Raw genomic sequence first — 25,909 nt, 5'->3', positions numbered from 1 at the left:
CTCCTCCTTGCCTAGAGAGCTCCCAGCATCCTCCACACCCCTCCTCCCTGCCACTTGTTCTCACAGCACTCCGCTTTCTTGTCTCCTAGTCTAGAGCTTGTTTGTTTACTCCTTTATGGCACTTTTTTCTTTAATAGGATCAGAGTCAAATGCCTTGGTGAACATGTTCCGGATGAACTGCCCTCCTGTAAAAGATATGGGGAAGCACCTATCAGTAAACAGGTTCTTGGTCTGGTTATCAAATGAAGATGAGGTGATTAGGGTGAGCCCTAATCCCATAGGGCTGGTGTCCTTATAAGACGAGGAAAAGGCCTTATAAGATGAAGACAGACACACAGGGAGAATGCCGTGTGACATCAGAGCAGACGGTGGATGCCGGGGTCCAACCCCAGCAGGTCCAGGGGTCCCCAAAGGCGTGGACGGAGTCGGCGAAGAAGGAATGACACGGAGACAGCGTTCAGTTGATCAGCAGCCTAGCCAGGATCTCCAGCCAAGTTCTGGTCTCGATCTCCAGAGAGGTTCTGTCCAGGTTCTCCAGTCAGGTTCAGTGTCCAGGTTCCAGTCAGGTTCTCCTGCCAATCTCTACAGTCAGGTTCAGTCCAGGATCCCTTGCCATGTTCTCCCGCTAGGCTCTGTCTCTAGGCTCCAAGGCCAGTCTCTGTCCAGGATCCCCTGCCATGCTCTCTCCAGCGAAGCTCCTCCGTCTCCAGAGAACGCTCCCTGTAGGTTCCGGGCCTAGGCTCTGTCTCTCTTGGTCCTGTCTTCTGAGTTCTGTGTCCTTAGTTCGGTGTTCTGAGTTCTGAGTGTTTCTGTCTTGTTACAACTGTATTTATACCAGTTGATTCAATCCTATCAATCTCTATTACAAAGGTTAGGGCGTTTCTTATCTCCATTCCAGGGAGAAAAGATTATGTAGTTTAAGCATGATTGTTCGTAGTTAAAGGGATTAATTACCCGCCTGGCACTTAGTTAAGAGGTTTTATTCCCTCCCTAACTTCAGGGGAAAATCCCTACCTGGGGATTCAACCTTTCTCGGAGAGGTGACCTTGGTTAAAACACAGCGCCAAGAAGGTGAGCAGACATATTAAGAACCGTATGCCATATATGCCAGGTCCCTTGAAACAGCAAGGATGGACCGGCTCCCGGCAAATTCCCCCTTTTTTATTTTTTAAAAGCAAGCATTAAAAAGAAAAACCTGAAACGCTCTCTTGTATCCATTTTAAGAGTAGGATTGGCGCTTTCTGCTATTACCTGAGTCCTGATCTATCACCCCAGGGAGAGCTTGCCAATCCTGCACTTTCCCGGGGTGGAAAGGCTGCAGTGGGGTTAAGGATAAGGCTCCTTGGGCCTACCTTCTCCCATGCCTCTACATTTACCTTTCTGGCACCTTTCCTTCCTCAGAAAAGCATGGACATATTTCTTGTATAAAATGTTCCATCTGACTGGGAGTAACCTTAATTCCTCTGCTAGCAAGCATATATGTTAAAAGATCAATACAGAGTCTTTTTTCTTTAGACTCAGTATGGCACATCTTCTTAATCTAAAGATCAATACAGAGTCTTTTTTTCTTTGGACTCAGTATGGCACATCTTCTCAATCTAAGTTCTGTACTATCCACCTTCTTACCCTATTTATCCTCTATAGGGGGGTCTGTAGCACCCTGGTGGAGTCCTATCCGTCCCGAGTGTGGGGGTTTTCAAGGGGGGGGGCTTACCTAAGGGAATCCTATTCCAGGGATTCCCAAAGGTGTGGACGGAGTCGGCGAAGACTATCCACCCTCTTCCTACGGTGGAGTCCGATCCGTCCCGAGTGCAGGGCGCTTACCTAGGGGTCCCTGTTCGGGCGCCAGATGCCGGGGTCCAGCCCCAGCAGGTCCAGGGGTCCCCAAAGGTGTGGACGGAGTCGGCGAAGAAGGAAGGACACGGAGACAGTGTTCAGTTGATCAGCAGCCTAGCCAGGATCTCCAGCCAAGTTCTGGTCTCGATCTCCAGAGAGGTTCTGTCCAGGTTCTCCAGTCAGGTTCAGTGTCCAGGTTCCAGTCAGGTTCTCCTGCCAATCTCTACAGTCAGGTTCAGTCCAGGATCCCTTGCCATGTTCTCCCGCTAGGCTCTGTCTCTAGGCTCCAAGGCCAGTCTCTGTCCAGGATCCCCTGCCATGCTCTCTCCAGCGAAGCTCCTCCGTCTCCAGAGAACGCTCCCTGTAGGTTCCGGGCCTAGGCTCTGTCTCTCTTGGTCCTGTCTTCTGAGTTCTGTGTCCTTAGTTCGGTGTTCTGAGTTCTGAGTGTTTCTGTCTTGTTACAACTGTATTTATACCAGTTGATTCAATCCTATCAATCTCTATTACAAAGGTTAGGGCGTTTCTTATCTCCATTCCAGGGAGAAAAGATTATGTAGTTTAAGCATGATTGTTCGTAGTTAAAGGGATTAATTACCCGCCTGGCACTTAGTTAAGAGGTTTTATTCCCTCCCTAACTTCAGGGGAAAATCCCTACCTGGGGATTCAACCTTTCTCGGAGAGGTGACCTTGGTTAAAACACAGCGCCAAGAAGGTGAGCAGACATATTAAGAACCGTATGCCATATATGCCAGGTCCCTTGAAACAGCAAGGATGGACCGGCTCCCGGCAGGTGGAGGGATGCAGCTGCAAGCCAAGGACACCGAAGCTCCACGGCTACCACCAAAAGCTCCAAGGGCCCAGGAGGGGTTCTCCCCAGGGTTTCAGAGGGAGGCTGGCCCTGCTGACACCTTGATTCTAGACTTCGGGTTCCCAAAACTGTGGGTCAGTATGTATTTTTATTCTAAGCCACCCAGTTTGTGGTACTTTCTCATGGCAACCCTAGGAAACGAATACACTCCTTTAGACTAACAGCTTCTGGCAAGCAAAGTTTGTATTTTACTCACTTGTTGCATTCCCAATGTACTGAGAGTGATTAAAATATACATAGAAGTAAACATTTGGTCAGTGAATGGATGGTTCATACTTAGTTTATACTTCACTAAAACGCCAGGCGTCTTTATTTTCTCCCAAAGATGTTTACATACACTGGTCTTCTTGATTCCATTTTGTTTCACTGATTATTTTGAAACCTAAATCCAGAATTTTAAGCTTCACATTATTTGGGATTATGTGTAATACAAGTCCATCAGCCAGTCAATGTATTTAGCACCCTCCCTATCCTTATGCCATTGCCAATGTAATAAGCATGTCTTCTATCTCAATCCCAGTAAATAAGTGATAAACATGCCTACACACCACAGGGCCAAGGACAGAGTACCATGGCAGGCCACCAAGACTGTCTCTCCAAGCTGGTATCGACCCGTTAATCAACACTCTGGGCATCTCATGCAACCAACTGGAAACCCACATATCTCTCCAACTTGTCCCAAGGTTATCCTCACACATGCTATTAAATGCTTTGCCAAAATCCTAACACGTTATGTTTAAACTTCCCAAATCTATCAATCTAATAACCATGGAAAAAGATGGAGTGGAGTTTGCTAGGCATAACTTCTTCTTGCTGAACTCATGCCTTTTGGGAATTGGTCACTTCTTGTCCAACTACGTTCTGATGGGCTAGTGTTTTGCTGGTGAACCACGTCCAGCTCCCTGATCAGCGGTTCCTATGATCTCCATGGGCTTCCTTCCTTTCTTCTGCTCCCTGCCTGTACCTCAGGGCACCTCCAGGACGACCTCCACGGTGGTTACTCCAGACTCAGATCTACAACTTAATGTTGTGAGACAGACTTCATCCGGGCCCGAGACTGTGAACTAGTGTAAAAGCAGCTGCAGTTCTCTCACCAATTTGGGCTTCAGGTCCCCTTTCTGTTGTGTGTTGTGTCACCTGGTGAGACAGCCACCTTCTAGTAATGACAAAAGCAAACGAGGGAGTGAGCCTCTCTGCCTTCCCTCGGCCGCCTGTGGCTGTCACACCGGGTTCCCCCTTTTCTTTCTCCTCCCCGACTAAGTTTCATAAAGATTCAACTCAAACACCCCTTTACTGTTTTCACAGATTCGTACCACTTCCTTTCCTCTCCCATCTTTTAAGTCAGACACCTCCAATGAACTTCCGTGGTAGCCATCTGCCCATCTTGTTCCTCACACCCAGCATTCCACTAGGATTTTGACTGTATTTGTCTTTACTTCTTTCCCAATGGCACCGTTACATGTAGTCCATGGAGTTATACCTATATTTTCTGTAAACAGTTAGAAGTCTGCTCTTTAAAAATCAAGGGTACACAGACTGAATCTGCCAGCTGGTTAGTGCAGAATATTCTAGGGGATAAGCAAATGATTTCCTTGTCGCCAAGAGACAAACATCCTATGAATATCACCAAAGGGTATAACTTGTGCAAATTCTTTGAGCCCCCTAAACTCTCCTTACCCAGCCTCCGTATTGCATTCATCTTACATCAACAAAGATCATGTTTGTTTAACAGCCTTTCACAGGAGGGTTTCAACAACCCACCCACCCCTGCGGGAACATCCTTGTTTGCAGGCAGCAAAACAGAGTTTCATCATCTGTGGCTCCGGCACCATGGACTTGGGCCTGACCTCTGAGTGTGAGCTCACAGGCACCCAATCACTAACGAAGCACGCACAATTCTACCATGATAACGGGAAGGAAAATAGCTCATTGTCCCATTAAAACCCCCTCCTTCCAGATTAAACCTGTGCCTCCCTCAGGACTAGCCACTCCTACAGTGCTCGTCTCTGCACCTGCAGCTGTGTCGTGTCCTTTTCTAGGACATCTATTTAAAAAAAATGTTTTTATTGATTTGAGAGGGAGAGGAAGAGAGAGGGAGAAAGAGAAACATCCATGCGAGAAACAACCATGAGAGAGAGAAACATCAATCTGAGAGAGAAAAACATCCATCTGCTGCCTCCTACACACTCCCTACTAGGGATTGAGCCCACAACCCAGGCATGTGCCCCATGACCGGGAATCGAACCAGTGACCCCTCAGTGCACGGGAGGACCCTCAACCAACTAAGCCACACCGGCCAGGGCTAGGACATCTTTCTAGGAGTGTAAAGATAATTCATTGAGGAATCAGGAGAAAATGCAACAGATACTAATTCCAGCTATGATTTGGGACCACTTTCTTGTTTCATATTCTAGAGATTGTTTATTTGATTTTTTTGTGTGTGTGTGAAGATTTCTAAACACTTCCTTTTTCTTCAAACAGAGAAATACTTACAACCAAAATATCCTTTCTAGTGCGGCAGATCAAGACCCCAGCACATATAAGATACCCTGGGAAAGGTATTATTCTCCTTAAAAAGTCAAGGCAAACTTCTCTGGTGGGCTGAAAGCACACGTTTAATAACACAAATGTAGCAAAATTACAGGGAAAACATGTGGGAAATGGCTCCATGTTAGATTACCACTTTATCTGGACACAGGAAGAGAGTCTAGCTCTGAGTCATCCCTGACTGTTGCCTGATCAATCATTTCTGGTAATTTCTCCACCTCCAAAAGTCAAAGTGCATCAGCACGCACACCAGAGCACAGAGAACAAATCCCATGTGCCAAGAACTTGTCCCCAGTGGCGTACTGTGGCTCTGTACGGCGGGGCCTTGACTTACGAGTTCAATTCGTTCCGAGACCGAGCTTGTTAAGGAGCTCCTTAACTCAAATTACTCTGTTAACTCAATGCAAAAAATCGGCCGAGAGACAGCTGGTATCTCAAAAAACTCGTTAGTCGGGACACTCCTAAGTCAAGGTCCCACTGTATTCTCCCCTGCTACCAACAAGCTAGAAAAAAACATCAGCCTTAGATGCGAAAGTCGCACTATGTAAATAAATGCCTCAGCCAATTATTTCACTCAGTCCTGAGATTGGGGAATTGAAGGGGGAAGGAGAATAAATTGCTTTTCGTTTGCCCCTTTACAATGGCAATGACCACAAACAATTATTCCCATCTTGCTGGCATCAAAAAGAAATAAACACCTTTAAAAAGCTCTGATGAGAATCAGGTGTGGTAACATTACCACCCACATTCATTGGCTCCTAGAGTTGGTGGTAACAGCAGACTCCCACGTGGAAAGGGCGTGGGGTCTTAGAGGCAGGCAGAGTTTACCTCTCAGCGCCCCTTTCTCACGGCTACCATGAAGATGTTCTCAGAAGGTGGTTATGAAGGGCGAAGGAGAAAATGTATGTGAAGTGCCCACTGCAGAGCAGGCCCTCAGTGGATGGCAGTGGCTGTTAATCTGTTACTAGAACTCCCACAGACACATCCTTCCAGATGAAACCTGTGCCTCCCTCAGGACTGGCCACTCCTACAGTCTCACATCTACGTGTTTCACATTCATGTCTTGGAACACCAAAAATAATCCATGTATAGAAGCCACTCTCACTTTTTATGTAAAGGATTTGTAGAGACACAGAAATAAAGATTTAGAATAAAACGGATTGCCAGTCCCATACTCCAATTTTTAATTTATTTTGATATATTTTTATTGATTTCAGTGTGAAAGGGAGAGGAAGAGAGAGGCAGAAACATCAATGATGAGAGGCTGTGCAGCTGCTATAGTCATTAGTGTACAGTCTCAATGATATTCTCTAACCTCAGTTCAAAGAACTTCCCAAATACAATTTCTCGAGCATGCCCACTGGGAGTCCTCTCCCTAAGGAAGTTCCTGGACAGAAAACTTTCAACTGGGAAACAAAAGCATTGAGAAACTTGCCTTCACATGTGGGCTTGATTTCTTCCTTGTGCAGCTGGCTGCATGCTGACACCGAGAAAGGCTTGGGTTCTCTTCAAGGCTTGGCCGGGGGTTTTCCTCCTTAGCCAAGCAGATTCAAGCACCCATGCTAATGAGAGACCTGCTGCCAGGGGCTGGAAAGGGGCCACAGCCCAGGGCGTACAAAGCAGAGGCAGAGGCAGAGGCAGAGGCAGAAGAGCCCAGGAAGCCCCATCCTCAGTGGAGGCTGACCGAAGGCCCAGAGCTGGAGGACCAGGACTCAGAGACGGGCTGCGCGCAGTTACCCTGGGAAGAGAAAATGGCAGCAGGAATATAAAAGAAGAGAGAGACTGCCACGGACATGGCTTACAGAGAATGCAATCACCAGTTTAACAGTTAAGGAGAGTTCTGGAAAGTTCCTAGAATGAGACATGTTCGTAAAATGTACACAAATATACTCTCACCACAATGGCTCTGACTGCTGCTGCCACTCCTGAGAACGAACATTAATCAAGGGCATTTGATGGATTAACCCAACTAAATTGCCCAACAACCCTAGGAGGCAGGTACGACTACAATCTCTGGTATACAGATCAGAAAACCAAAGCTTTGCGAGGTTAAATACTACCTAGTACATACCAAAGTCAGGATCCAAACTCAAGTCTGTCTGACTCTCCATAGTAAGATACAATATAGGCAGTAGCCCTTTAGGAGCAATGTCATAAAGTCTCATAATTTAAAAAAACACCCACAACTCCCCCTCCCCCGCAAATGGTCCATTTCTGTTATAGCCACTGACGGTTTTGATTGGTGTGCACCATCTAAAGAGACCCACCCCAAGTTCACATTTCTTTCAGAGCTCAGAGTCCCACAGTGAGCACAGGACTGAGGAAACGGCGTGCTCTGAGGAGCAAAGGGTTAACCAACCACATCCCAGAAAGCAAAGCACAGACAGTTTTCTGCCAAGAAATAGTCCAGTTATGAAGTACACACCCTAAACGGAGATGAAATTCTATCCAGAGCATGCCTTAAGGAACAGCTTGGTTAAAAGCCTGTGTTAGCTAATGATGACGTCATCCAGCTCAATATAGCATGCTGAAGAGCTACAGGATACTGCTCCTTTAGTTTTGAATTTGGGGTGAGGGTGGGAGGGGAGGGGAGGGAGGGAGGGAGGGAGGGAGGGAGGGAGGGAGGGAAAGAAAAAGGAAAAGAAAATGGAATGTGAAAATAAAAAGAAGTAATTGGGATCCTTCATTGGTTTACTGTTATGTTTTGGGCACTGGATAGACCTTATTTTATTTAATTTTCACAACCACTTCAGCAGAAATGGCCCATCTTCAGATGATGAAGCTGATGTTCAGAGATGCTAAGTAACTCGCTCAAGATCTCAGAGCTAGATTTGAACCCAAGGTTGCGAGACTCCGAAGTCCATGCCCTTTCTTCTATGCCACAGAGCCTAGAAGCCAGGACACATGCAGAATTATGGCTCTTGGCAGCCAAACACCAACTGAAGAAAGATCATTGGAAGGTCATTATCCAGATGTTACCAAAAAATTTTTTGGGAGACTTTGGAATTTTCGAACCTCATCTCCAATAGAGTTTAACCTTTCTAATTCATAAACCATTACTACCTTAAGACTGAAAGTATAATCGTTATTAAAATATAAGCAATGGAGAAAAAAATGTAAGGATCAATAAAAGTAACTAGATAAGCATCATAACTTATGTCTGTATTAAAATTCTAACATACTGGGGGCTGGGAGGAGGGGAGTAAAGGAGGGGAGGGACTGGGAGATATCTGTACTACTGTCAACAATAAAAATATATTTAAATAAAAAATAAACATATATTCTAACATATATTAAACAATAAAAATATATTTAAATAAAAAATAAACATATATTCTAACATATATTAAAACTCACTTCTTCTAGCTACCGAAACCTGCAATAATTTAATATAAGAAAGCTTTAACATAAAAGCTGAAGACTTTTGCTGCTTTTACTAAAACACAAGGTTTTCTGAAACACTGTATTTATTTTACAATTTGTCTGGTTCATTCCTTATCCATCTCTTGGGTTCTCAAATAGCTAGTATTCTTAATTCTCCCCATATTTCGGAATTCAAAACATATTTCAGAACAAATGAAGCCTTGTGGCCCTGCAAATCACATCTTTCATGTTTTAGTTTTGCTTAGATTTTATTTCAAATGGCCTCTGGTAATATCAGAGACCTTCCCCTTCTATTACCCCAAATTTTTCTATGGCCTCGTTTTGTGCCTGCAAATAATTTGGTATAATTCAATTGAAGTCAACAGTATTTTCTTAATCCACAGACGGAATCTGTTTGGAGGAATGAAAAGGGGAAACCAGCAGAGATAATAGATATATATTTGCTACGTCCTTTGAAGTTTGCCTAGTGAATTCCCACATGAACTCCTTAATATCGCAGAGTCTGCTAGTCCAAGTCTTTAGTTCCTTGGATGTTGGTTGTGGGGCAGGGGAGTGAGCCCCAATATAAGCCCTCCGGCCATAAGCTTCAAGAGGGCAGGGATTTCGTTTGACTGCTTTGTCACAAGTCCCTACAGAGCACCTGTCACTCAGAGCGCTCAAATATTTCTGAATGGATGTTTGGCGGTGGCCACCATCCTTTTCTTCAATGCTAACCAAGTATGGACAGTAAAGGGTGGCCAGAAGAGGGTGAGGGGCCTGGAAACCACGTCAACTTGAAGAAGAATTAAAGAAATTGCAGGCATTTGGGCAGAATAAGCAGGGATGGAGCAGGAGCCCAGAGAGAACCCTGCTGGGAGTCTGCCAATAAGCTCTGAGAGTGACCAGCCACGTGCCGGGCAAGTCACTGGGGTCTCTGTCTTCTCATCTTTAAAACAGAACTGCTGTAAGGAATAAGTGGACAAGAAAGTGTCTGGCAAATACCAAAGAGTGTTAGAAACACAAGCTGCTATTATTTCTACATTTTGCTTCTTCCGACCTTGGCTGGGGGAGTCTTGGGGGAGAGGTGATCACTTCTTTAAAAAATGTGAATGGCGATGTGTAAGAAGAGGACTCTATCCATATTACACGAGAAGACAACTCCAAATAAAATAAATGTAAAAAGGGTATGACATTGACCCAACAACATGCAGACCTCCCTAATCAAGAGTGTTCCTCCCTATACGAAGCTGCCACTTCCTAAGGGTGTCAGGTCTTCATTGTTTTAAACAGAGAACACGCATTTCAGAATGATTCAGAAATTTCTACGACCAGGTTTAGTTAGATAGGTATTAGCTAAGGCATCTGCCAACTGAGATTCTATGACTTAATGGTACGATTTCTTTTTGTTGTAGCTGAAAAACTAACTTTTTCATGATTCCCTGTGTATGTATACACAAAGTCAGATAACAGGTAGCTTACACTGAAGTCCATATTGCCCAAACCTTCACCCAACTCAACATCCTCTTTCCAAAGAGCAGCAGTCACATAAGTTCACAGTGGCTAGAACACAAAAAACCCACAGGTATGTCCTCATAATATTGATGACTTTGGAAAAGGGTCAAGGGCCATTACATCATTACACATCCACCATTCAGATGAAGTAAATACTGATTTGGTAAACCTCTCTTAAGTTTAAAGGTTCACCTGACGCAACAAGTCTATTTCAGGGTAGACAACAAAAATTCCTCTTTCTCTCCCCTTTTCCCTATACTCTTGGGTGGAATATTTCATTCCGAATAGCAGGTACAAGTAACACCTTCAGTAACAGCTCTACCAGTGCCCCTATCCATCACACATAAAAATGCTTTCCTACAGGACGGGAAAGAGAAGCTCCGTCCCTCTCCCACGTAGCCCAGACAATGAAAAAGTAAGCAGTGGGAATAGTCAGGCCACACACGATGAGGAGATTTGTATCTTTCTCATTTCAATTCATCAGTTCCCACCACCGTCATCCTCATTACTGTTATGCTTCCAGCACTTAACATAGCTGAAGCTTATTTGATCCTTTTTACAAGACAACATTTGGGCTGCATGAAAGGATACTGAAGGCACTAGTTAATGAGTACGGGATCTAAGAAGCAGGAAAAGAACCATCTACAGAGCAGAGCAGAACTGAGCTCTGTTCCCATTCAGAGCGGCTTTAAGAGAAAAGGGAAATGTGGGAAACTTACAATTTTAAGTTATTCCAAAATTGGATAGCCGCGAGGAGTCAACTCCCATCGACAGCTGCAAACATTACAACGTCTCTTCCTCTCAGTGTACTTTTAAGAAGGAAAAATATACGTGCTATGGCTGTGTAGACCAGTGTGCTCTGACATATTTAAACAGATCTAGAATAAAAATACAGGTTTTCTGGGCTGCATTCTCATTCCACATCTACTCCGTTCACACCGTGAGGGACTCTGCTGGGTTCTTTGTTAATGTTTTATCAGTCTCTCCTGCCAACTCCCAGTGTATGTTTTGGGGCACACGGTGTTTTTAAAATGGACTGCTCTCTGGTTCCCCACAGTTCCCCACCATTCCTTACTATTTTGCACTGAGAAAAAGCCATGTTGTTTGTTATTCTGTTCTGGGTACAGAGACACCAATAAGTCTGACCTAGAATATAAGATCCAAGAGCTCAAAGAACGTGTCCTTTTTCATTTGTGTCTGTATCTACGTGCCCAGGAAAGTTCTGCACGTGGGTGCGGGGAGCATTCCATAACTACTCAGTGGCCACAGGCTTTAAAAGGAAGAAAAATTAAATTATGAACTTTAACATTTATCTTTGGGCCATTGAGCCAAAGATTTCATTGCATGAAGAATGGCAAATAATGCTGTGAAATCACTGGTTGTGTATGTCACTATTTGTCAAGAAGTGGCTTGTGAAGGGACCAACTCTCTAAATTCTGTTTTTCAGCATCTCCGTTGTAAATGGGACAGTTTTCAATGGGCAGGCTTGTTGTTTAGGCTTCGTAAAGCCCCCAAAGTTTAGTGCCTTGAAACAGTAAGTCCTTATAAAATGGTCATTATCCTTTAAAAAAGCTGAACTAAATCATGTTCTGTCAGATGTTTTTTAAGTGTGATAGTTTATTATTATTTTAAAAGATATTTTTATTGATTTCAGAGAGAGGAAGGAAGAGGGAAAGAGAGACAGAAACATCAATGATGAGAGAGAATCACCGATCATTGATCAGCTGCCTTCTGCATGCCCCCTACTGGGGATTGGGCCCACAACCCAGGAATTTGCCCTGACCTGGAATACAATTATGACCTCTTGGTTCATAGGTCAATGCTCAACCACTGAGCCACACCGTCTGGGCAATAGTTCTTTTATTCTATCTATATAATAAAAGCCTAAGCGACAGTTAAGGTGGAACGACCAGAACGACCAGTCGCTATGATGCACACTGATCACCAGGGGGCAGACGCTCAATGCAGGAGCTGGCCCGTGGTGGTCAGTGCACTCCCACAGGGGGAGCACCACTCAGCCAGAAGCCGGGCTCATGGCTGACAAGCGCAACGGTGGTGGCAGGAGCCTCTCTCACCTCCGCGGCAGCGCTAAGGAGCAGCAAGCCGAGTGGCAAGGAGCAGCGGGCAGGCGGATGGTAAGGAGCAAGGGATCCAGGACTGCGAGGGGGCGCAGGCCAGGCTGAGGGACCCCCCACCCCATCCCAGTGCATGATTTTTGTGCACTGGGCCTCTAGTATAGACATAATGACTAATGCGTTAGAAACAGATACTACTTTAATACCAGTACACAACTAATTCACTGAATCCATCTTGTGAACACTTTTTACAGTAACGAATGTAATAACTGATATAGCAGGATCTCCCAGAGCAGTAAATATACTACTCTCATTCAAATTATGAACCGAGCATTTCCTAGCTCCACGTAAAAGTCACCCGGAAAAGCCCTGACTAAAAGTGATGGCCAAGAGAGGCTGACGTCTCGAGAAAACACCACATGGGCCCTTTCTTAGAGGAACGACAGGGTGCAGCTAACGCGATGCTAGGAATGATGGGGAAGCAGATTTGTCTAAAAAGTTACAGACACTCACTCCCTGTAGCCACGGTTTGCTTTTGTGCTCTGGAAACCTTGCCAATTATCCTGCAGGCCGCAGTCAGAGTCAGAATTGCGGGGAAGGGAGTGTAGGAAGAGAATAGGGAGAGAGAAAGCGGAGATACCACCGAGCAGATGCTGACGTGCGGTTTCCACACACTCGGCACGCTCCCCAATGCCTCTGCCAGAGCAGGCAGCGATGTTCTTCAAGGCTGACCTTATCCAGAGAAAATACAACCTACGTGCCAAGGACAGCGGATAGTTAAGGGAGACAACACCAAGCGCGCTCCACAAACCAGCTCAGCCTCGACAGCTGCGCCTCTGGGAGCCAGGCTCAGGTGTAACTGGATAGTTCGTGCATTCACACATTCCAAGTAGAAGAAAAATGAGAGGGAGGAGGGGGGAACCAGAGGGGAGAGGGGAGGAGAGGAGGAAAAAGGGGGAGAGGAGGGAGGAGGAGGAGGAGGAGGAGGAGGAGGATGAGGAGGAGGAGGAGGAGGAGGAGGAGGAGAGAAGCATCTGGAGCCAGCTGTATATGCTCTCTCAATTATAAGCTGAACTATCTTAAACAGCCACCAGCTGCCACTGCCCCCGTCCTACAGAGCAGTGGTCTCCAACATCTGTGAGTAGCAGCACACCAGGTGTGGTCAGAAGAGATGTCAGAGGCTGTTGGGGGAAACCCTGGGGAGTAACACATGAGAATGGGCTGCTTGCCATTCTCTCACTAGAGCAGGAAAGGAGCTTAGGGACCTGCTGCTCGAGCGCTTCTTTTCCAAGCACTGAAATAGAACTGGAAAGAAACCAACACTTAATATTGGGATTGAGACGTTAAGGAGAAAATGCTGCGTGTTGGCTAACAGTTAGAAATGTTCTCAACATTGCACTGTCTCTAACTCAAAATACTCTCGTTCCTGTTTGACTTTTCTGCAGGCATGTCTGCACAGGTAGCAGCTCCCAGCTCACGCTACGTCACACACGCCTTATGAGGAATGGGTCGTCACAGTTCTGCTTGAAAAGAAACACAGGCTTCTTCTGAGCCAAGAATCCCTGACATAAGCCGTCGGTGCTGCCCCTAAAGATGCGGAAATTCAACTCAGGAAATAATTGCTGTAGAAGTTCAGTTGAGGTGAACACTAGAGAAAGATTACTCTCCTCCTGCAACATGATTCTACATGCATCACTTTTCTTGAGAGAGATCGAGAGAGAGAGTAGAGAGAAGAGAGAGAAGAGAGAGAGAGAGAGAGAGAGAGAAGGAAGGAAGGAGGAAGGGGGGGGTGGAAGGGGAGAAGGAAGGAAGGAAGGGAAGAGAGAAGAAAGAGGAAGGAAGGAAGGAAGGAAGGAAGGAAGGAAGGAAGGAAGGAAGGAAGGAAGGAAGTGCCGGGGTCCAACCCCAGCGGGTCCAGGGGTTCCAAAGGTGTGGACGGAGTCGGCGAAGAAGGAATGACACGGAGATAGTGTTCAGTTGATCAGCAGCCTAGCCAGGATCTCTAGCCCGGATCTCCAGAGAGGTTCTGCTTCGGATTTCCAGCGAGGTTCTGTAGCCATGTTCCCTCGCTAGGTTCTCCAGCCAGGTTCTGTCCAGGCTCTCCAGTCAGGTTCAGTGTCCAGGTTCCAGTCAGGTTCTCCTGCAAATCTCTGTAGTCAGGTTCAGTCCAGGATCCCTTGCCATGTTCTCCCGCTAGGCTCTGTCTCTAGGCTCTGAGGCCAGTCCCTCTCCAGGATCCTCCGGCATGCTCTCTCCAGCGAAGTTCTTCTGTCTCCAGGCTCCGTGTAGGTTCTGTCTTCTTGATTCTGTGCTAAGTTCTGAGTGTTTCTGTCTTGTTACAACTGTATTTATACCAGTTGATTCAATCCTATCAATCTCTATTACAAAGGTTAGGGCGTTTCTTATCTCCATTCCAGGGAGAAAAGATTATGTAGTTTAAGCATGATTGTTGGTAGTTAAAGGGATTAATTACCCGCCTGGCACTTAGTTGAGGGGTTTTATTCCCTCCCTAACTTCAGGGGAAAATCCCTACCTGGGGATTCAACCTTTCTCGGAGAGGTGACCTTGGTTAAAACACAGCGCCAAGAAGGTGAGCAAACATATTAAGAACCGTATGCCATATATGCCAGGTCCCTTGAAACAGCAAGGATGGACCGGCTCCCGGCAAGGAAGGAAGGGAGGGAGGGAAGATTTCTTGCATTCTCTATTCCCTGTTTACTTCACTTGATAGAAATTACACTTAGTTCAATCAACTGAGCCCCTTTCTTCCACTTCTTGAAAACGGCTTGAATTCTGATTTACGCCTACAAAGTCAGAAGTGAAATGATATAGGCCAGCATTGCTGGTGCCCCTGGTCTAAGAAGTAAAGCATTGAGTGATAAGGGATGAAGTGCAGGGCCATTCTTAAAACAGAGGAGTCTTTCACCGGAACTCGCAATGACCACTGTGCCCACCACTCCAGCTGAAGCCTGCACTCCGCACTCCACCTCAGCAGCACCATCCTGCCTACCTTACGCCGCCGCCACCACCTCCACCCCTCACCACCCCTCACCACCGCTCACAAGAGCCAACCAGCAACTGTGAACAGGCTGGTGACCATCAGCCAACAGAAAGACGATTATAGAGAGCAGCTACACTACATACTTTCAAAACGGGGATTAGAGAAACAACGTGAGTTCTCAATGCTTTCCACAGGCTCAAAGTCAATTTATACTATTTCCGGTAGTTCGATGAATTAAATGGTGCCTTCAGTTTTCAAAGTCACTGGAAAAACTGATCAGTTTTAGAAGTGGTCGAGGGATGCAACATACCCAGCGTCAGCAATGCAGGACAAGAAATAGGTCAGTACTTTAACGTTTAAGGTGACAACACCAGGTTGCTTGTCATTCACAATCTCTGGTAGGTTGCAGCAAAACAAGATCAGAAAAATGGAAATATGCTACTCGTTATGCAGAAAGGGCATCTGGTCCATCTCAGAGAGATAAACTGCACTATCAACAGAAATTTTATGCAAAGTCCGCTCTTTTTTTTTTTGTTATTTGGTTCACTGAACTAAGTGCGAACCATCTGTTACCTATGATTAGCAGGAAAAATAAAAATGCAAACAGCCTTTTAAAGAAGACAGCACAGCAGCATTCCCAACACAGCCTACTTGTTTCAAGCACCACATCTGAGGTTTAAATCTAATGACTTCATGTGGCTTAGAACCTGTAGGTAGAGTCTTCATTTTTAGGTTAAGATGACAGCTTTCTTTTTGGTTTAGTTTTTCTGGTCAGAGTATGCTTAGACATCATAAGAATGCCACTATCCTAAAATGTCTTATTCAAATGTTAATTTCCAAGAGGGTTTTAAAAATCTAACAACTTTGAAGTTAAAATTTTGCTTTGATGCCCGTTTATAAAACGCCTGCCACAGAAGTAGTGGATTATAGTGACTATGCTATGCTTCCACAAAAGCAGAATGGCCAGGGGTGAACTCAGTGCTCCTGTCAAGTCAAAATGCTTGAAATCAAGTCTTCAACTCTGGCCCCAGCTGTCTGACCTTGTAAGATCTGTTTCTTTATCTATAAAAAGAGAGCTCTGAAATGTCCTTCTCAGAAGCCCGCTTCCCTTCCAAATCTAAGCACTGTGCTTGGCATATGCATCGTTCCAGGAACTCAGTAACTATCCCGGCCAGAGAAGCTGGAGAGGAACCCTTCAAAGACTTCAGAAATTGCCCACAAGACAGGTTTCCATCCCCTGTCAAGGTCAGAGTACAGGCTACAAAACCAGCGACCTCAACAGTGCCGCGCCACGTTCACGGCGGTGCTGACCTTATTCGTGTATTGCCATCATGAAAATGAAAAAGCAATTTCGTTTTCAAGGTGAAATTCTAAGTTTCAGGGAGCGTTTAAGACAGGGTCAGCCCAGGATATGCTGCCAAAGCTCTAATAGTACAAATGTTACCGACACCCACGAGGGTTTCTCAGCGGCATGCAAATGTGTTTTGTGCTGTTTCCTTGATGAACACAGCACACACAAGTCCTACTCCACCTCCACAGCCGCAGTGCCACAAATGTAATGCATTTCAAGAGGGCTTTTTTGCAACAAAGCATTACAAATCTTAACCACGTGTAAGGCAAGTCTTGCAAAAGATAAGAATTTCAATGGGGAATTCAACTTTTAAACTGCTCGCTTTGCCTCGCTGTTATTCACTGGGCACATTATTAAGTGAGCATGACCCGTAACAAAGAAAAGCTTGCGATTAGTTTATACTTTAAAAACTGACCAGGCTCTGCACTGATGCTTACCTTGCTCTTTAAAACATATAACCTCTTCAGTTCTACTACACAATAAGTTTATCAAATTCCAGACATTTCTACAAGAGGATCCACATCAGACTGATACTGAGCTATAAGGTTGGATTTCAAATGTCATTCTAAAGACGCTCCAATTTTAGGTACGAAAAGAGGGCATTGGCTAGTCTTATCCATTCTTTTTCTTCCTTCCCTTTTATGTATATACTAGAGGCCCGATGCACAAAATTCGTGCAAGAGTAGGCCTTCCTTCCTCTGGCTGCCAGCACCGGCTTCCCTCTGGCACCAGAGACCAGGGCTTCCCTCCGGAAGGACATCCAGTCTAATTAGCATATTACGCTTTTATTATTATAGATTTGCTACTACTCAATTAGAATGATCTCGGCTACACTTAGAATCAAACCTATTTCCTGGCCCGTTGGTAGGCACAGAAATCTGTGAATCTGAGAATTTGGAAGAAAGAAGGGTGGTGATGCCAGAGACAATTAAAGTCCAGAGTGTTCCTCTGAGGCAGGGAACTACTCCCAACACAGCACAAAGGAGAATGGTCTTCATTGTGTCCTGGTCACAGCTCTTTAACTTGGGCCCCCCAGAGCCACGCCTATTTCTGAGCCAGTTCTCAGCTTCTCCTTGGAGGCCATGAGCGGTCTGACATCAGCAAGAGGAAAGGAGAAATGGCCAAGAAGGCCTCATGCTGCCCCAAAGGGTTCTCTCCTCAGATACTTTCCCCAGGAGGTGAAATGGCTTCTGAATTACAGCGTTCTCATCCTGGGTTCCTGAAACACACGTGCCCACCCGTTGGAATTCAGAGAGTTTGACGTCCCAAAAATCTTACCCAAATTATTGGGGCAGGAGTGTCTTACATGCAAATATACGGGTCTTCTCCCTTCCACTGAAGTATAAATCAGAATGGAGAGGCTATTAGACTAAAAGAGGAAGAGCTCCCTCTATGTATGTCAAAGGACTATAAGTACCATTCGTTCAAATATAGTTGATGAAAACTGTATGAAACGCAGCATAAGAAAAGACAGCAAGTCAATGTAATCTCTTCTTTTCAACCTGAATCTGTTAATGTGCTTTACCTTTCCTCTCTAAGGTCTTTCAGAATAGTCTGAATAGGCAGTTAAATGTCACAACTTTCTAGAAGCTCAGGGTAGTAAGCAATAAGCAATTCTGCCAAGTTATTAGTAAGTATTGTTGCTCTCCAAAATGCTCAGCCAGAACTCAAGTCCAAGATACCCAAGCTTTACCACAGAGCGACTATTGGAGGAAAAAGCAGTGATAGAAACCGTATGGTGATGACAGGACCCAAACTGACTGACCATTTGGTTTATGTTGGGAACACATCACATATGCGACAAAGAGAAAACTCTAGGATAGATTGCCCTCGCCTCCTTATCCCTTCAGCTCTTTGCGTCACTCAACGGCAGCTTTATCGCACTCTCCCCGCTGTGTGTGCACTTGTTAACTCCTTCACTGGGTGGTCACACCTGGAGAAGAGGGGCCAAGTTATTCATTCTTTGCTTCTCTACGGGCCATAGCTAGATCTGGGCCATAGCGATACACAGCACTTATTCATCCAAAATGGATCAACTAACTGCTGATCACGGAAGACTCCAAATAGCATGCCTCATAGGATATTCTTAGAATCAAAGTGACAAAGTCCTATTCCCTATTCCAAGGGAATCCCAATGTTTCAAACAGTATTTGTTAATCTGGATGCTCACACAATTGCTAAATACTATCAATTTTGCATATTAGTTTCACAAAAGTCAAATCCAGTTACTTCCACCAAATTGATACCTTCTTTCAGACACCAGACGGCATGAATGCGGAAAGGAAGGGTTATGACACAGGCGCTGGGAAAATACACTTTATGTGTGATACAGGGATGATGTCCCACCTCCAGCACTCAAATATATTTCAAGTTCTGGAGAATGTAGTGTGATTTTTAAAAGCACACATTGAATTGCATGTGGAAAATCTGCCCCGAGTTCACATTAAGACAGTAAAGCAATGAGGCTGAACATGTAAAGGGTCCTCATTTAGTTCGATATGCTCTAACTGTGAATTCCACTAGTGGCCATCACCATGACCTTCACCATCACCATTTACCACGAGGCCAGCTGGATACCCAGAGCCAAGGCAAGAAAAGACCCTAACAGAACAGCCTTTATTTCCTAACCATGATCAACTTACCAACTCACATAATAGCTTTGTGCCCACACAGAAGAATAAATAAAAATTGAGCTTTCAGGTTTATTACTTGCCTTTTTTAAATGAATAAGCATCTTTTTTAAAAAAAAAAATGATGATCACAGAAGACTCCATGATCCATAGATCCAAAGATCTTAAAATCTGACAAAAAAAAAAAAAAAAAAAGATGGGCAATAATAAAATGAGAGCATCTTAACTAAATTGCAGTATTGTTCAGGCTTCTGGTGACATCAAGCTCTACCCAGTGGGCTCACTGGTTCTCCACTGGAAGAAAGTGGGCTTTGACCACATGAACAGCATTCCATTGGTTATGATTGTACGAAGACTTAGGGAGCCCAGAGGAAGCCAGAGTGGGTTAAGGAAAGAGAAGAATTTTCCCCACAACTGTGGGGAAAACTAGCCAGAAACAAAAGGGACATAAGAATTCTTTGTTGTGTATTGTTCACAAAATATGCGAAAAATGACTACAAAACAGTCAGGGCTCTTTTTTCCCCACAATTCCTGGAAGAAAGGTTATGAAATGTTCTTACATCATCGGCCCACTGCCCCATCCCAGATGAGGCTCAGGTTGTAAAGAGCGGTGTGAGCGTGCAGCACGGGAATGGGTGTGTGGTGGGGGTTCTCGTTTTTAACTTGGTTTCTTTTTTGCAGTGGGGCAGGGAGGAGGCATACAATTAAATACATGACACTGGCAGCACTAAAGCATCACGTAGGACACTCCAGCTTGATGATGCAATCTTGGATGCAAGAAACCCCAACATTTTCAACAATATATCCTGACCATGCACACCCAGAAAAACAGAGAACCATGGACTCCCAGAAGGAGACAGATCCAAAGTAAACCTTGAAATAAGAACAGGCAGGGGAGGGTAGGTGGGTGGGAAGAGACCAACCAAAGAACTTATATACATATATGCATAACTCATGGACACAGACAAAAGGGTGGTGAAGGCCTAGGGTGGGGGGTGGGGGCGGGCTAGGAGAGATCAATGGGGGAGAAAGAGGATATATGAAATACTTTCACAATAAAGATTTCAAAAATCCTATATAATAAGAGACTAATATGCAAATTGAAAGAATGGCAGAACAATTGGTTGCTATGATGCACACTGACCACCAGGGGGCAAATGCTCAACGCAGGAGCTTCCCCCTAGTGGTCAGTGTGTGGGAGCACCACTCAGCCAGAAGCCCTGAGCCAGGCTCACCGCTGGCGAGAGCAGTGGCGGTGGCAGGAGCCTCTCCCACCTCTGCAGCAACACTAAGGATGTCCGACTGCTGGCTTAGGCTCACTCTCCATGGGGAGCGGGCCTAAGCTGTCAGTCGGACATCCCCCGAGGGCTCCTGGACTGCGAGAGGGCGCAGGCTGGGCTGAGAGACACCCTGCTTCCCAGTACACAAATTTCGAGCACCAGGCCTCTAGTATATATATAATCATGAGCCCTCCTAAAAGAATAATAAAAAAAGAACAGAATATATGGAACACAGCCTTTTAAATAGAAACCACATTAACTAACATCTTAAAGTCAATACTAATTGTACTTACCAATGAGGAAGTTAACTAGTGGCAGTGGAGGCCATTCTCAGAAATATTTAAAGTCAAAAAGAGTCCCAGAATCACTGACAATCCTTCTGAAATAATGGCCAGAAAGGCAATTAAGGGAAAATGAGAGAAGCATCAGGACAAATCTGTGACTACCATTTAAACAGAAACACCAAGCATGTGAGCTTTTGATGACGGGCTACTAAGTGGCATCATCTTCATCTAGTCACGTGCTGCTTAGCGATGTTTCGGTCAGCGACGGGCCGCATATACCACAGTGGTCCCGTGAGACTGTAATGGAGCTGAAAGATTCCTCTCCCCTGGTGATGGTGCAGCCATCATACAGTCATAGCACAATCCATCTCTCACGTGTTTGTGGTGGGGCTGGTACTGTGCTGAATTATGTGCAGTACATAATACTTGATAGTGGTAATAAACGACTGTGTTACTGGTTTATATATTTACTATATTATACTTTTACCATTGTTTTAGGATGTACTCTTTCTACTTACAAAAAATTGTTTGCTGCCAACAGTAGACCTTGCCACACTGGCAGCAGCCTCACACTTCTTGTGTCTGCCATGCCCCTGATTTGATCTCGTGTTGTTTTGTACAGTAACATGCTGTACAGGCTTGCAGCCTAGGAGTGATACACTATCCCATGTGAGTTAGGTGCGTAGTAGGCTGTGCCATCCAGGACTGGGCAAGTGCACTCTGTGAGGTTCACACAACAGTGAAATCACCTAACATCGCACCTCTCAAAACGTATTTCAATCATTGTCATGTAAGGCTGCATGAGAGAGTGTGTTCTTACTTCTTTTCTGATATAGATGATACGAAGTCATTTGTGTATAGGTGTTGTTACTCTATGTAAAATTACAACAAAATAAAAAACTTCCCTTAAAATCCCTCAAAGGAGGGTTTACAGAATGTAAAAATAGGTGCAGAATCCCTCGAAAGCTGGAGCTACACATTACTTTTGGTGGTTCGGTGTCTGGTACAGAGTAGGGACTCACTAATTTTCAGAGAAGAAATACATATTTGAAGACAGGCACAACACCCTTTCTCGAATTATTGAAATCAGTGGCGTTCACTCAACAACAAAAACATATGGAGCATGTATTATGTGCCACACACTGTGTTAGACAATAGCATGAAAAGTTATTAAAACAGATGACAATGAAAAAAACAATGTCATTAGTTTTTTTTAATCAAGGCTATAAACTATGTGGTCTTGAATATTCAGATTAAAGGTGTAGAAATGAGTTGACCACTTAGATTTTCAAAACCACTAGACAAGTGGCATCACATAATTGAAATCTGAAGGCTAACTGAGATTTTTACTACAGGCATGCCTCATAAATATTGCACATTTGATTTCAGACCACTGCAATAAAAAGACTATTGCAATAAAGTGAGTCTTGATGTTTTTGCTGGTGGAGGGTCTTGCCTTCCATTTGTAGAAAACACAACATCTGTGCAGCCCAATAAAGTGATACGGTGAGATGAGGTATGCCTGTATGCAGTTGGATGACAAAACATTCAAATGAGGCACAGAGCACTAAACATGTGAATAGGCAGAAACATGTTCCCTTCCAAGCGTTGCTCATTTTCTAAATGCCTGACACCCAGCAAGTAGTGTAAAAGAAGCTGGTCCTTAAAAATCAATGTGTGCATATCCTGTTTGGGGAAACAGACCGCAGCCTCAGGGTGTTTTCAGGGTTCTGTTCTGAAAGTTGGCCGCTGAAGGGCACCGGAATAAAACCGGCAGGTGGTTCTAAACACTTCGAACAGTACATACCTTTCTGAATAGGTAGACATGCAGCAGCAGGCGGAGATAAAACAGCAGGGAAGACAGAAACGAGGCTAAATAGAGACGTCCCCAAAGGAAAACTCAAAGGGAAAGCTCCTGTGAAAAAGTGGGCTGAAAAGAGACGCAGTGGCCACGGATGAGGCTCCCGGTCTGGCCAGAAGAGCCGGGAGGCGCAGTGATAACGTCAGCCAGGAAGCACCAGCAGAGGACAAACGCGGGGCCATCCAGCAAGGGGCCCAGGCACGCCTGCCCTGCAAGAGTGAGCAGGTTCGTCGAGGAAAGCGAGAACCATGAGCGTCACACTTCTTCAGGCACGTATGTTAAAGACAGAACTAGAGGAGAATACAAGGTGAAACGCTCCACAGTATTCTGGATGATTTTTTTTTCTAGTCCAACAGCCACCAGGTCTCCCCTCCCAGCCTCCCTTCTCCTTTGCTAAGTCCAGTGATAATGATTAGATACTTTGGAATCAAAAGGGCTGTGCTGACGTGGGAGGAGGCCAAGGAGGCTGCAAGCGGAGTCCTTGCAGATACCACCCAGATTTCACTCTGGTCTCCAAGGGCGTGACAAATCCTAAGAGATTAAAATGACTTAAGAGACACGGCATTCCCTAACCAAGGCACAGTGGAAACCAAGTGAGGGGCGAGGGAGAAAATGTGAAAATCCTAACAAGTGTGGCCTCCCAGAGTAGACCACTAGCAACTTTGTAGTAAAAGGAGAAATTAAAAGCGCCTATGATCTTCTGCAGTGAGAAGTCATTTATTTCATGTTAAGCTTTAGTGCAATTAAAAGGGGGTAAAAAGGATTTAATATTACAAAAGGGAAAAAGCAACCATAAGAGAGTATATGATGGATATTCTTACCCTTTATATTCCCTAGAAAAAGACCACAAACACAAATGTTTGCAATTTGCTGAGGAGATCATTATTATTAATCCTGAGGAGGGGGGGGGGGGGAAGGCCATTGAAGTTGGGGCAAGAATGTTAAAGTACCAACCGAGGCACATTCACTCTAACTTCATATGCCAGGTCCCCAGCCACGATTCAGAGAGCTCTTTTGGAATAACATCTGATCCTATCCCCTCGTTAAAAGGAGTGTTTCTGTACAAATGAGTAGAGAAATCTTAGGATCAGTCCTGAAAGTCTTGTCACCTAAACGCTGGGTAGGCAGTTCTGCATAAATACTTGCAAGTTTGAACATTTTTTTCCTTCTGGGGTCTAGGTACTGTGTCCATTTAGATGACCTGCGAGCTGTTTCTTGTCAATATCTCTAAGACACAATCTCTGCGGACATTACTCTATGGATTGGGCGTCGCGTCCATAGAAGTTGTCAAGTTCCCAGGTGGAAGGCTATTGTGGCTGATGGGCCCCGTCATTCCAGAAGGATCAGGAATGGCATTTGGAGTTCAAGGTTGAAAACTGCATGAAATAGGCTTAAAAAGTAGAGCCCATCTCCAACGGGTCTAAGACGGCACCCTCATACTTTAAAACACCCCGAGCACCACCGCGGGCCACTTTACCTGTGCAGCCAGTCCAGGGCAGGTCTAGGAGGCGAAAACTCCAAGCGATGTTTTATATGTAAATCAAGAACCCCCAGGGAGCGGAAGGCGACTTCAGGGACTCCCCGGCGGGGTGCAGAAAGGAGGGGGGGGCGGTCTGCCCTCTCGGAGAGGGGTTCCCGGGGACCCTCTGGACAAGAGTGGCTAACGGGCTCCCCGTGCCAGGTCGTCTCCCAGCTCCCACTGCCCACGCCCTTCGCGGACCCCGATGCCTCGGGGCTAGACGGGGAGACGCGCAGCCCTAAGGATGGGGGTTCGCGGCGGCAGCCCCATCCCGCACCCTGGAGCTCCGGTCTCAGCGCGGCTGGAGCGCGCACTCCGGGCAGCTGCGCGCAGCTGGACGCAGCCCTCGGCGCCCCGGCCCCAGCCCTTCCGCTCGGCCGGGGCGCCCCGGGCCCGCCATCGCCTGCGGCCCCTCCGCGAAGCCGGAGGGAGACTTGGCAACTTACTGGGCAGCGCTCGGGCCGCGCCTGCAGCGGGTGGAGGGTGCGCGGCTGGAGCGGGTCGGGTCCGCGGCTCGGGGACTGGAGACCAACCGACGCAGGACGGGTCCACGCACAGAGCAGCGCGGCCGCAGGGCTGCAGAAAGCGGGCTGGGCACGTGGGCGCCCTGCTCAGTAGCCACGCGGGAGGCGGGGCGCGGGGCTGGGCGGCACCGCCCCCTCCACCCACCCCCACTCCCCCCCCCCCCGCCTCCGCCCTGCGCTCCCCACCCCCACGCCCGCCAATCCCCGCGGTGGGCGGCCCCTCGGGCGACGGGCCTGGGCAGCTGGGCCTGCGGGGCGGGGAGCGGGCGAGTCCCCGAATTCTCGCTTTCCCGGGATGACCCCAATTCAGGGGCATTTCCGAGCAGTGCTCTTCCAGTGGGGTTTTTGTGCTGCGTTTACTTTTCATTTTCAGAAGGTTTTGTAAATACGGATAGAAAGATGATAAAATAGAATCGTGATCATGATAAGTAGATGCCCGATGAGTGTGTTTTGTCGAGTAGTACTACTTTAGCAATAAACACCATGAAGGCTTATAAACATGTGCGGTTGCTATTTTTGAAAACTCCAATAATGGGACTAGGGTAGTCCTGACCATGTGGGGCTGCGCTATAAGAAAATGACGTTTGCTATTTCCAAGAGAGCAAGAGACGTTACACAATGGAGGTTTCTCCTGCTGTTTGCTTTAGGAGTCTCTGATGAGATGAAGTCACAATGTGCAACTATGTTAATTTTCATCCGAAAGGAGGCAAAACACTGACTTGAACAGTGAATGTGTGTTATTTTTTGTTGGAAAGTTCTACCTTATTTTGTTTAAAATGCGGTAAACTTCTTTTTATGGATATACTAGTAATATTATTAACGTTGGCAAGGTGCCAAAATCATACTGATGCATCACACACACACACATATATTTAATATTTTTATTGATTTTTAAAGAGAGAGAGGAAGGGAGAGAGAAACATGGATCTGGCTGCCTTCGACACGCCCCCTACCAGGGATTGCTCCTGCAACCCTGGGCATGTGCCCTGATGGGGAATCAAACCGGTAACCTTCAGGTGTACAGGATGATGCCCAACAAATGAGCCACACCAGCCAGGGCGCATTGCAGGTATATTTTTAATGTCATATTCTAAATCATTCTTAACTCCTTTAAGACATGTGTTCCCAACAGAACCTAATGAAAGGTTTGAGGCTTCGCTACTTGCACAAACTTTCAGTGAGTGTTTCTGAGCTCACGCACATGGAGAAGCCATCATCCACCACGTTAAAGAACTGGAAGTCGAAATAGCACCATGGC

The 25,909-nt window shown here is 45.8% G+C and overlaps 1 protein-coding gene across 4 annotated transcripts in view; it reads right to left on the bottom strand.

Moving 5' to 3' along the window:
• The window catches only part of SLC7A2 (solute carrier family 7 member 2), a 65,513-nt gene that overhangs the window by 28,785 nt on the left and 10,819 nt on the right, over window positions 1-25,909 (bottom strand). For 2 of the 4 annotated variants that reach the window (XM_059685568.1, XM_059685570.1), the window contains exon 1: window positions 24,574-24,730. The exons of 1 other annotated variant lie outside the window; for it this stretch is intronic. The gene's annotated coding sequence lies outside the window, so the exon portion shown is untranslated. Of the gene's footprint in view, window positions 1-24,085; window positions 24,254-24,573; window positions 24,731-25,909 lie in introns of those variants that run through there. One more of the 4 variants, XM_059685569.1, reaches the window with a different exon arrangement.

The sequence above is a fragment of the Myotis daubentonii genome, chromosome 2, assembly GCF_963259705.1.
Source record: "Myotis daubentonii chromosome 2, mMyoDau2.1, whole genome shotgun sequence".
Taxonomy (NCBI): Eukaryota; Metazoa; Chordata; class Mammalia; order Chiroptera; family Vespertilionidae; genus Myotis; species Myotis daubentonii.
The sequence above is the reverse complement of the archived record's forward strand: the minus strand, read 5'-3'. Positions and strand labels throughout refer to the sequence as shown.